Below are 13,187 nucleotides of genomic sequence, written 5' to 3'. Positions count from 1 at the left end.
TTCTGTAGCAGCTATGGATCATTTTTAAAATACTCTGATTTTGGAACGTTGTCGAATAATCCAACGGTCATGTACTACGATTGTGGGTGACGTCATATAAAAGTTTTGAATTTAACGCTTTTTAGTACATTTTCTTTTATTATGCGCAACCGAAGCGCTTTAGGCTATCTGCTTAAAACGCTATTCATTTGGTCTAAATTAGTCATCGTCTATAATATTGTAATTTCATAATAATTATTAATTAGTTTCAACGCTGTGTGAACACACACACACACACATATATATTTATATATATTTATGTTGAAATAATATATTTTAATTTTAATATGGAAAAAGTACTAGTTGAATATTTGAATGTTGAAAATAAGAGTTGTAAAGTTAGAAATTTGTGTGTGATGATGTAGGTAATGATGTATTTTATTTTTGGATTATGTGTAACGAAACCCTATAAATAGATCTCTCATTTGTGAAGAAAATCACAATTGAGTAGAGAGAAAAATATTATAAAGTGTGTAGTTTGGTAAATTTTGAGAGTTTGAGATTTTTACTTTTTACCATAAATTTTTACTTTTTCACAACACGTTATCAGCACGAAGCTCTAAAAGTCCTACATACTACTCCAAGCTCCAAACAGAAGAAAAAAGTAACAAAAGTAATAATATTAATTTTACTGTTATTTATTTATTGTGTATTTATTTAATATACAATATAATGTTATTATTAGAAATAATAAAAATAAATTTTTCATAAACTTGTTATAAATCCTGGGAGGATGTTAAAACGACATCCCACACTCTCGGTAAGGGATACGACAAGTATAAATGCCTATACGGTTTTTAAACAAAAAGTAATAATATTTATTTTACTGTTATTTATTTATTGTGTATTTATTTAATATACAATATAATGTTATTATTAGAAATAATAAAAATAAATTTTTCATAAACTTGTTATAAATCCTGGGAGGATGTTAAGACGACATCCCACACTCCCGGTAAGGGATACGACAAGTATAAAAGCCTATAAGGTTTTTAAACAAAATAAATTATGACACTCATTATAATATTATGATATGATATACATAATTATTTAAACATGTCTAATATTATATACATCATATTATTACCATAAAATTATACAAATACATATATTTATTTTTTGTACACCAACGGTCATAAACGGTAACAAACGGCTAGTTTTTGCCCTATAAATATCATCTCACAAACACATTCAATCACTCCAACTTTCTCTTCTTCTCTAAAAATTATTCATCATCAAATTTTTCGAAGAAAAAAGAAGATGGCTTTCTCAAGGATATTTTTAATTATTTTGGTTATCATACTCACGAGTCTTGTATTTATCGGAGAATATCCTCCTCGTACGTTTTCTTTATTTTTACAAATACTTGTACTTGTTGTTTATCCGTTACTTTGTATTGCAATATTTATTAACTAATAAAATGCATCGTAATTTTTTTTAGTACCACCATGTCAAATTTAACAAAGCTCGAATTTATTGCGCTCGACATCACGGGAAAGAATTATATGCCATGGACTCTAGATGTAGAAATGCATCTTGAGTCATTGGGTCTAAGCGAGACCATTAAAGAAAATGGCATGTGCACGTCACAAGAAAAAGCAAGAGCCATAATATTTTTGCGTCGACATCTCGACGATGGATTGAAATGTGAATATCTGACTGAAAAAAATCCCATGGCTTTGTGGAAGGGATTAAAAGAAATATTTGAACATATAAGGGAAGTTATATTTCCGACCGCCCGGGATGAATGGAACACACTGAGATTCCAAGATTTTAAAAAAGTCAGTGATTACAATTCGGCGATGTATAGAATAATCTCGCAATTAAAATTTTGTGGACATGAGTTCACAGAATCTGAGATGCTTGAAAAAACATTTTCCACATTTCATGCATCAAATATTACTCTACAGCAACAATATAGAGTACATGGATTTGCGAGATATTCTGAACTAATCGCCTGTCTTCTTGTGGCGGAAAAGAACAACGAGCTATTAATGAGAAATCATCAGTCCCGACCCACTGGATCAACAGCATTTCCAGAAGTAAATGCTGTAAGTAAAAATGAATTTATACCTGGAAACCAAAATCAATTCCAAAGACAAGGTTTTGGTCGAGGTCGAGGTCGAGGTCGTGGACGTGGACGTGGACGTGGAATTGGTCGTGGTCGTGGACGCGGCCGTGGTTTTGAAAATAATAGAGATAGTTATTTTTATAACTCATCTCAAAAGAGCGTCACAAACCATCCACAGAAAAGACATCATGAGAATACAAGTGTTAATGAGAATCACTCAAAAAGATATGAAAGTTCTTGTTACAGATGTGGTACTCCAGGACATTGGTCCAAAGTTTGTCGAGCCCCTGAGCACCTTTGTAAACTTTATAAAGAATAATTAAAGGGGAAAGAAAAGGAGACCAACTTCACTGAACGCAGTGACCGTTTGAGTGATTCAACTCATCTTGATGCTGGTGATTTTATGAATGATTTCTCTGGAAATGATCAACATGTTGGTGGGATAGAAATGAACAATTTTGATGCTGCAGATTTTCTCAATGATTTTTCTGAAAATGAACAATATAGTGGTAGAATATAAATGTACAATAATTTGTTTTTCATGTATTCATATAATAATGTTTTATTGTACAATTATGATATGTGTTATATTTATATATGTATTGTCAGTAATTTTATTTCATTGCATATTTTTTTTGAAGTACAAATATGGAAAATGCTATGAGCAAAGCTGAAGTTTGCATACCCGATAGTGGTACAACGCACACTATCCTCCGAGATAAAAGATATTTCTTGGAACTAAAACCAACAAAAACAACGGTGAACACAATATCAGGTCCTGTAGACTTGATTAAAGGATGTGGTAAAGCACAATTTTTGTTACCTAATGGTACAAAATTTTTGATCAATGATGCTTTATATTCACCACAATCGAAAAGAAATTTGTTGAGTTTTAATGATATATATTCCCATGGGTATGATACTCAAACAATGAATGAAGGGAATGAGAAATATATGTGTCTTATCACATATAAATCAAGAAAGAAATATGTGATTGAAAAACTATCAATGCTCCCTACTGGATTGCATTATACACATATAAGTCACATTGAATCAAACATGGTAGTTGATAATTCCTCGATATTAACCAATTGGCATGAACGATTGGGACATCCTGGTTCAACAATGATGCGAAGAATTATAGAAAATACACATGGTCATCCACTGAAAGACCAGAAGATCTTTCAGAATAATAAGTTTCAATGTAAAGCATGTTCTCTTGGAAAACTTATTATAAGACCATCACCAGTCAAAATCCAAACTGAATCACCAATGTTTCTTGAACGTATTCAGGGTGATATTTGTGGACCAATCCATCCACCATGTGGACCATTCAGATACTTTATGGTATTGATTGATGCCTCCAGCAGATGGTCACATGTATGTTTATTGTCAACTCGAAATGTTGCATTTGCAAGATTACTTGCTCAAATAATAAAATTGAGGAATCAATTTCCCGATTATACAATCAAGAAAATTAGACTTGATAATGCTGGTGAATTTACTTCCCAGACTTTCAATGATTATTGTATGTCTATGGGAATCATTGTTGAGCATCCTGTTGCTCATGTACATACACAGAATGGATTGGCTGAATCATTGATTAAACGTCTGCAAATGATTGCTAGACCAATGATTATGAAAACAAAGCTCCCTATTTCTATATGGAGACATGCAATTTTACACGCTGCTTCATTAATTCGCATCAGACCAAGTGCATATCATAAATACTTCCCATTGCAGCTTGCATTTGGTAAAGAACCAGACATTTCTCATATGAGAATTTTTGGATGTATGGTGTATGTGCCTATTGCACCACCACAACGAAAGAAAATGGGACTTCAAAGAAAGGTTGAAATTTATATCGGTTATGATAGTCCATCAATCATTCGATATCTTGAACCTCAGACAGGAGATGTGTTCACAGCACGTTTTGCTGATTGTCATTTTAATGAGGAAATCTTCTCAATGTTAGGGGGAGAACAAAAACATACCGAAAAAGAAATTACCTGGTATGTATCATCATTGTTACATCTGGATCCAAGAAAAAAACAATGTGAAAAAGATGTACAACAAATTGTACACTTGCAAAGAATAGCAAATCAAATACCAGATGCATTTGCAGACACAAAAGGGGTAACTAAATCATATATACATGCTGCAAATGCCTCTGCTCGAATTGAAATTCCAAAGAAACAAATGGAAGATACTCATGATGTCATTAAACGCCTGAAGCGTGGAAGGCCAGTCGGTTCCAAGGATAAAAATCCTCGAAAAAAAAATTCATAGAGAAACATGATGATCACAAAATAGAGAATGTTGTTCCTGAAGAAACACATGATGATGAAAATGTTCTGTCAGAACCACAAACTGACGAGAATCATGAAATCTCTATCAATTACATTAATACTGGAAAAATATGGAACCGAAAAGATATAGATGAAATTGATGATATATTTTCTTATAATGTGGCAATCGACATCATAAATGATAATGAAGATCATGAACCAAAATCTTTTGGTGAATGTAAAAATCGGCAGGACTGGATAAAATGGAAGAAGCCATCCAGGTTGAATTGGATTCGCTAAATAAACGTAATGTTTTTGGACCTATAGTCCTTACACCTGAAGGTGTAAAACCTGTTGGATACAAATGGGTTTTTATTCGAAAGCGAAATGAGAAAAATGAAATAGTAAGATATAAAGCTCGACTTGTTGCACAGGGTTTTTCTCAAAGGCCTGGAATTGATTATGAAGAAACGTATTCTCCTGTGATGGATGCAATTACGTTTCGGTATTTGATTAGCTTGGCGGTATCTGAAAATTTAGAAATGCGTCTTATGGATGTTGTTACAGCTTACTTATATGGATCACTTGATAGTAATATATATATGAAAATCCCTGAAGGATTTAAGATGCCTGAAGCACAAAGTTCAAAACCCAGGGAATGTTATTCTGTGAAATTACAAAGATCATTATATGGGTTAAAGCAATCAGGTCGAATGTGGTATAATCGACTAAGTGATCACTTGATGAAAAAGGGATATGTAAATAATTCAATATGCCCTTGTGTTTTCATTAAGAAAACAACATCCGGATGCGTAATTATTGCTGTATATGTTGATGATTTAAACATCATTGGAACGAATAAAGAAATTCAAGAAGTTGTGTCATACTTGAAGGAAGAATTTGAAATGAAGGATCTTGGAAAAACCAAGTATTGTCTGGGTTTACAAATTGAACAAAAAGAATGTGGAATGTTTGTTCACCAGACAAATTATACAGAAAAGATCCTTAAACGTTTTAATATGGATAAAGCAAATCCTTTAAGTACTCCAATGGTTGTTAGATCATTAAACATAGAAAAGGATCCATTCCGTCCATGTGAAGATGATGAAGATATTCTTGGTCCAGAAGTACCATATCTAAGTGCCATCGGTGCCCTTATGTACCTTACAAATTGTACAAGGCCTGATATATCTTTTGCCGTGAATCTGTTGACAAGATTTAGCTCATATCCAACAAAGAGACACTGGAACGGAATTAAACATATATTCCGTTATCTACGAGGAACGACAGACTTGGGACTTTTGTATTCAAAAGATGCTAATCCAAGTATAATTAGTTATGCCGATGCTGGATACTTATCTGATCCACACAAGGCACGTTCCCAAACTGGATATATATTTACTCGTGGAGGCACTACAATATCTTGGCGTTCACAGAAACTGTAGTGACCCGTTCCAGAATCACCTACTAATTGAAAACTAAGCATGCAATTAACTTAATAATTACTAATCAGAGATAATAGCGGAAACAACTAACAAATGATAGTTATACAACCCAAACGAACTCTAGAACAACTCAAAATAAGGTAAAGAATATCTGGTACAACCATATCGAATCAAATGATACCGAAACTAAACCAACCGGCTACTCAACGTCCTCCTCCTGCTCCTCCGGAACCATCCAACCTGAGACCTGCCCCGAGGGAATGGGGTGTCCAAGATAAACAAAACCGAGGACGTGAGCGATAAGAACGCCCAGTACAAAAGTATGAGTATACAGACCTATATGAAATGCACATGCTATGATCATGATACCGGGGTAGTCAAGAAACAGGAATCACAAAAGGATCTCAACAATGCTCAGTCTAGAGGCGCCAAGTGGATAGTGCCGCGCGGTCCAACCTCTGGGTCACTGCATCCACTACAAGACAGACGTGGACCTAAAATGTCCCGGACCACCGAAGCCCTCCCGACCCGTCGGCCACTGTGTACTCTCGGTGTCCATGCGTCCACAAGACAGGGCTGAGCGGCCCCAAGATATAGCTTATCTCGAAAGAGATACAGCTCAACAGCAAAGGCTATCTCGAAGGAGATACGGCTCAACATGAAATGCAACGTGCAGTAATAAACGTGACATAATAGCATGCATCATATGACATATATCAATGCACCACATAATCATGCAACACATATATGAATGTATACTCAACCAGGATATCTCGGATAGTACTTTCGTACCTCTATCACAGCAATCCTAATCCACTGGAACAACCAGACAACAGGTCTAATCCAAGCCTATTCATCAAGTGAAAACCATCACTAAACTTATCTACCAGACTTAACTAGATAATCCTGAGATAAATACTGATAAAATTCCAAACCTTCGTCCGTCGCTAGCCCGCTGATGCCGCTAGCTCCCAACTAGAGCACAGCTCTGCTACAAGACCAGCAGCTCCCCGCTAGTGCCCAAATCTCGGAACAAGACTAGAACCTGTCAGAAACGACTGAAATGCTATGGAACTCTCTGAATTGGCGAGTCAAAATGAGGAAATCCGACCACTATTTATAGGCCATGTTCGGATCCTCCGAACACCACTTCGGAACGTCCGAACGCTACGTGTCCATTGGCTCTTGACAGCTCATGATCGGATCCTCCGATCATACACTTCGGACCGTCCGAACATGCACGTGTCCAGCTGCTCTTGACACCTCATGATCGGATCCACCGAACCTACACTTCGGAACGTCCGAACTCCCACGTGTCGATCAACTCTTGACACCTAATGATCGGATCCACCGAACTCACTTCGGACCTGCCGAACTCTTCGGTGCTTCCGAACCATCTTCGGACCTTCCGATCATGATTAATCACCATTAATCCGTTAATTACCCAATTCGGCATTCGGGCTACTACATTCTCCACCCCTTAAAAGATTTCGTCCTCGAAATCAGGCTTAGAGAATGAACAAAACGAAATAACAACATCGCTATTATATCTCAATTGTTGTTGAATACAACTGATATCTCGATTACAATTGAAAAACACAAACATATACAAAGCAAAACTCAAAAGAGCTCTGGATGTTCTGAACGCATACGACTCTCTAACTCCCAAGTGGCTTCTTCAGTGCCTCTGCGCTGCCACTGTACTAAGACAAGAGGAATGATCTTATTCCGCAACACCTTGTCTTTGCGATCGAGAATCTGAACTGGTCGCTCCACGTAAGACAAATCTGATTCAAGTTGAACTTCAGAGGGATGCAAGATGTGAGACTCATCTGCTACGTATCGTCTCAACAAAGATACGTGGAACACATCATGAATACCGGACAAATACGGAGGTAATGCTAACCTGTAAGCTAAATCTCCCACACATTCTAGAATCTCAAAAGGACCAATGAATCTCGGAGATAGCTTACCCTTGAGACCAAATCTCAAAATCCTGCGAAAAGGCGAAACTCGGAGAAACACTTTCTCACCTGGCTGGAAATAAAGAGGTCGCCGCTTGGTGTTCGCATAACTAGCCTGTCGATCCTGGGCAATCTTAATCCTCTTCTTGATTACTGCAACTTTATCAATAGCCTGCTGGACTAACTCCGGTCCCTCAACATGTCGTTCACCAACTTCGTCCCAGAATAAAGGAGTACGACAACGTCGCCCATACAACGCCTCAAATGGTGCCATACCAATACTACGATGGTAGCTGTTGTTGTACGCGAACTCAATCAAAGGCAAATGATCCTGCCAAGCGGGTCCGAAATCCATAACACAGGCTCGCAACATATCCTCAAGCGTACGGATAGTCCTCTCTGACTGACCGTCAGTCTCCGGATGATAAGCAGTACTCAGACTCAGTGTAGTATCCAAAACTGACTGGAAACTACCCCAAAACCGTGAGGTAAAACGAGGATCTCTGTCACTGACAATACTGACAGGCACTCCATGCAAACGTACAATCTCCTGAATGTACAATCGAGCCATACGATCGAAAGTGAAATCCCGGTTATAAGACAGAAAATGAGCAGACTTGGTGAGTCGATCCACCACTACCCAAATAGCGTCACTATTCCTCGACGATAATGGCAAGTGAGTAATGAAATCCATCGCGATATGCTCCCACTTCCATTCAGGAATAGGTAGATTCAACAATAATCCTCCAGGTCGACGGTGCTCTGCCTTAACCTGTTGACAAACAAGACACTTGGAAACAAACTGATAAACACTGCGCTTCATCCCTTTCCACCAAAATCGTGTCCTCAAGTCTTTATACATCTTATTACTTCCTGGATGAATACTCAACTTACTTCGATGAGCATGAGATAAGATCTCCTCCCTCAAATTATCATCTTCTGGTACTACAACTCGATTAGACAAACACAGAAGACCATTAGACTGATAATGGAAACCGCTATCTCCACCCGCTAACCGAGCTAATCTCTGAGTCTTGAGATCAGACATCTGAGCATCTCGAATCCGAGCGAACAAGGCTGGCTCAGATAAAATGGTAGCAACACGAATGCTCTCCATACCTTTCCGATGTTTGAAATTAAATCCCAACGAACAACAATCCTGAATAGTACTAATCATAGCACTGGTCTGAAGTGCAGAAACTCTCACTTTGCGACTAAGAGCATCAGCTGTGAGATTTGCAGATCCTGGATGGTACTTGATCTCGCAGTCATAATCTTTCAGCAAATCCATCCAACGACGTTGCCTCATGTTCAACTCAGCCTGAGTGAACAGATATTTCAGACTCTTATGATCAGTAAAGATTTCAAACTTAACCCCGTACAAGTAATGACGCCAAATCTTCAGCGCGAACACAATAGCTGCCAACTCTAGATCATGAGTAGGATACTTCTCCTCGTGAGATTTCAGCTGTCTGGAAGCATAAGCAATCACATGACCGTTTTGCGTCAACACACACCCTAAGCCTTGAGAAGAGGCATCGGTGTAAACACTGAAACCATCAGATCCTGACGGTAACGCCAAAACAGGTGCAGAAGTCAGAAGTCGACGAAGCTCTCTGAAACTATCTTCGCACTCAGATGACCACTCAAATGGAACATCCTTCCGAGTAAGTTGCGTCAAAGGTCTAGCTACCTGGGAGAAATTCACGATGAAGCGACGATAATACCCTGCTAGACCTAGAAAACTACGGATCTCAGCCACCGTCGTAGGTCGTGACCAATTTAGCACTGCCTCAATCTTGCTGGGATCCACAGAAATTCCTTCCTTGGAAATCACATGACCAAGGAATACTACACGATCAATCCAGAACTCGCACTTACTCAGCTTAGCATACAATTGCTTCTCGCGAAGAATCTGCAACACAATCCTCAAGTGCTGGACATGCTCTTCCACACTATGAGAATAGATCAAGATATCGTCAATGAAAACCACCACAAACTGATCCAGAAAATCTCGGAAGACTCGGTTCATCAGATTCATGAACACCGCTGGCGCATTCGTCAATCCGAATGGCATAACTAGAAACTCGTAATGCCCATAACGAGTACGAAATGCAGTCTTGGAAATATCATCATCTCTGACTCTCATCTGATGATAACCTGATCGCAAGTCGATCTTGGAGTAAACAGAAGTACCCTGAAGCTGATCGAACAAGTCATCAATACGGGGTAATGGGTACTTGTTTTTGATCGTCACCCGATTCAGCTGGCGATAATCAATGCACAACCGCATCGATCCATCCTTCTTCTTGACAAACAAGACTGGAGCTCCCCAAGGCGAAACACTCGGGCGAATATAACCCTTATCAAGAAGATCCTGCAATTGCTGCTTCAGCTCTCTCATCTCTGACGGAGCCAGACGATAGGGGGCACGAGAAATCGGTGCAGTCCCTGGCATTAACTCAATGCCAAACTCCACCTCTCTAACCGGAGGAAAACCAGGAATCTCTTCTGGAAATACATCAGGAAATTCACAAACCACTGGAATATCCTCTATACCAACACTACCTGTGGACGTATCAATTGTATAGATGAGGTAGCCTTCCCCGCCCGCCTCTAAAGCACGACAGGCTTTCAGAGCAGATACTACTGGCATCGGAGGTCGCGCTCCCTCACCATAGAAAAACCAACTAGAGCTCTCAGTCGTACGAAACTGAACAAGCTTCTGGTAACAATCCACAGTAGCTCGGTAGGTAGTCAAAATGTCTATCCCCAAAATACAATCAAAATCTTCCATCTCCAGAATCATAAGATTCGCAGTCAACTCGTTACCCTCAAAATCTAAAGGACAACCCATCACTAGACGCTTGGCTAAAACCGAATGACCCATCGGGGTAGAAACAGAAAGAATGACGTCTAGAGAAACATACGGTAACTTATGACGTTTAACGAATCGTGCAGAAATGAATGAATGAGATGCTCCGGTATCTATAAGAACAAAAGCAGGAATACCGCATAAACAAAAAGTACCTGCTATGACTCTCTCGGTCTCGTCTGCAGCCTGATCCTGGTTCAACGCAAAAACTTGACCTTGGGCACGAGGTCGAAGATTCGAACTACCCACTGCCTGACCCTGCCTCCTCTGCTGAACAGTCGCCTGAGATCCAGAATCAGATCCTGCTCCACCTCGCAACTGAGGACAATTCTTCTTAATATGCCCCATCTCTCCGCACTGATAACAAGCTCCTGCGGCTACTCGGCATTGCTCCGATGGATGGTTCTTCCCACAATGCGCACAAGACTCCTTCTTCTTACCAAAGCGGAAAACACCGCTAGATCGAGATCTAGATCCAGAAGAAGACGAACCAGATTTCTTGAACGACTGAGATCGAGGCCTCAAAGTACTCGGAGGTCTAGAAGAAAGAATAGCCCTACCACGCTGGAGACTGATCTCTGCTTGACGACACCGGTTCACCAACCCATCGTACGAAGTAGGATTATCACAGACAGTGACTCGATCAAAGATCTCCTGATTAAGGCCCTGGAGGAAATGATCATACTTGGCCTCAGAACTGCCACTGATATGAGGAGCGAAGGGTAATAACTCAAAGAATTTCTGCTGATACTCATCAACAGACATACTCCCCTGCTTCAGGTTCAAGAGCTCAATCGTCTTGGCCTGGCGAAGGGCTGGAGGAAAGTACAGCTGCATGAACGCTGCACGGAAATCGGCCCAAGTCGCTCTACCCTGAGACTGAACTATCGGCGCAGAAGTCGATCGCCACCACCTGCGAGCACGGCCCTCAAGAAGAAAACTAAGGGTCTCCATCTTCTGCTCATCGGTGCACTGGAATGCGCGGAAACAACTCTCCATGCGCTCTAACCAATCCTCCGCATCATCGGGAGTCTCACCGCCAACTAAAGGCTTAGGCCCCATCTGCATGAAACGATGCATATCGAAACGCCTAGGACCATCCCGACGATGACGATGCTCATGGTGACGCCTAAGATCATCTTGGTCACCCCATCGACCTACACTCCCCTGACTACTCCCGTCATCAAAATGGTCAGCCATCGCTACAAGATAGAATAGGGAAAAATGGTCAACGGAAATCCCAAAACAAAATCTATATCCCAAAATCCTACGCATGCTCTGATACCATAAATGTAGTGACCCGTTCCAGAATCACCTACTAATTGAAAACTAAGCATGCAATTAACTTAATAATTACTAATCAGAGATAATAGCGGAAACAACTAACAAATGATAGTTATACAACCCAAACGAACTCTAGAACAACTCAAAATAAGGTAAAGAATATCTGGTACAACCATATCGAATCAAATGATACCGAAACTAAACCAACCGGCTACTCAACGTCCTCCTCCTGCTCCTCCGGAACCATCCAACCTGAGACCTGCCCCGAGGGAATGGGGTGTCCAAGATAAACAAAACCGAGGACGTGAGCGATAAGAACGCCCAGTACAAAAGTATGAGTATACAGACCTATATGAAATGCACATGCTATGATCATGATACCGGGGTAGTCAAGAAACAGGAATCACAAAAGGATCTCAACAATGCTCAGTCTAGAGGCGCCAAGTGGATAGTGCCGCGCGGTCCAACCTCTGGGTCACTGCATCCACTACAAGACAGACGTGGACCTAAAATGTCCCGGACCACCGAAGCCCTCCCGACCCGTCGGCCACTGTGTACTCTCGGTGTCCATGCGTCCACAAGACAGGGCTGAGCGGCCCCAAGATATAGCTTATCTCGAAAGAGATACAGCTCAACAGCAAAGGCTATCTCGAAGGAGATACGGCTCAACATGAAATGCAACGTGCAGTAATAAACGTGACATAATAGCATGCATCATATGACATATATCAATGCACCACATAATCATGCAACACATATATGAATGTATACTCAACCAGGATATCTCGGATAGTACTTTCGTACCTCTATCACAGCAATCCTAATCCACTGGAACAACCAGACAACAGGTCTAATCCAAGCCTATTCATCAAGTGAAAACCATCACTAAACTTATCTACCAGACTTAACTAGATAATCCTGAGATAAATACTGATAAAATTCCAAACCTTCGTCCGTCGCTAGCCCGCTGATGCCGCTAGCTCCCAACTAGAGCACAGCTCTGCTACAAGACCAGCAGCTCCCCGCTAGTGCCCAAATCTCGGAACAAGACTAGAACCTGTCAGAAACGACTGAAATGCTATGGAACTCTCTGAATTGGCGAGTCAAAATGAGGAAATCCGACCACTATTTATAGGCCATGTTCGGATCCTCCGAACACCACTTCGGAACGTCCGAACGCTACGTGTCCATTGGCTCTTGACAGCTCATGATCGGATCCTC

This window comes from Primulina eburnea, chromosome 16 (genome assembly GCF_022965805.1).
Source record: "Primulina eburnea isolate SZY01 chromosome 16, ASM2296580v1, whole genome shotgun sequence".
NCBI classification, from domain to species: domain Eukaryota; kingdom Viridiplantae; phylum Streptophyta; class Magnoliopsida; order Lamiales; family Gesneriaceae; genus Primulina; species Primulina eburnea.
The sequence above is the reverse complement of the archived record's forward strand: the minus strand, read 5'-3'. Positions refer to the sequence as shown.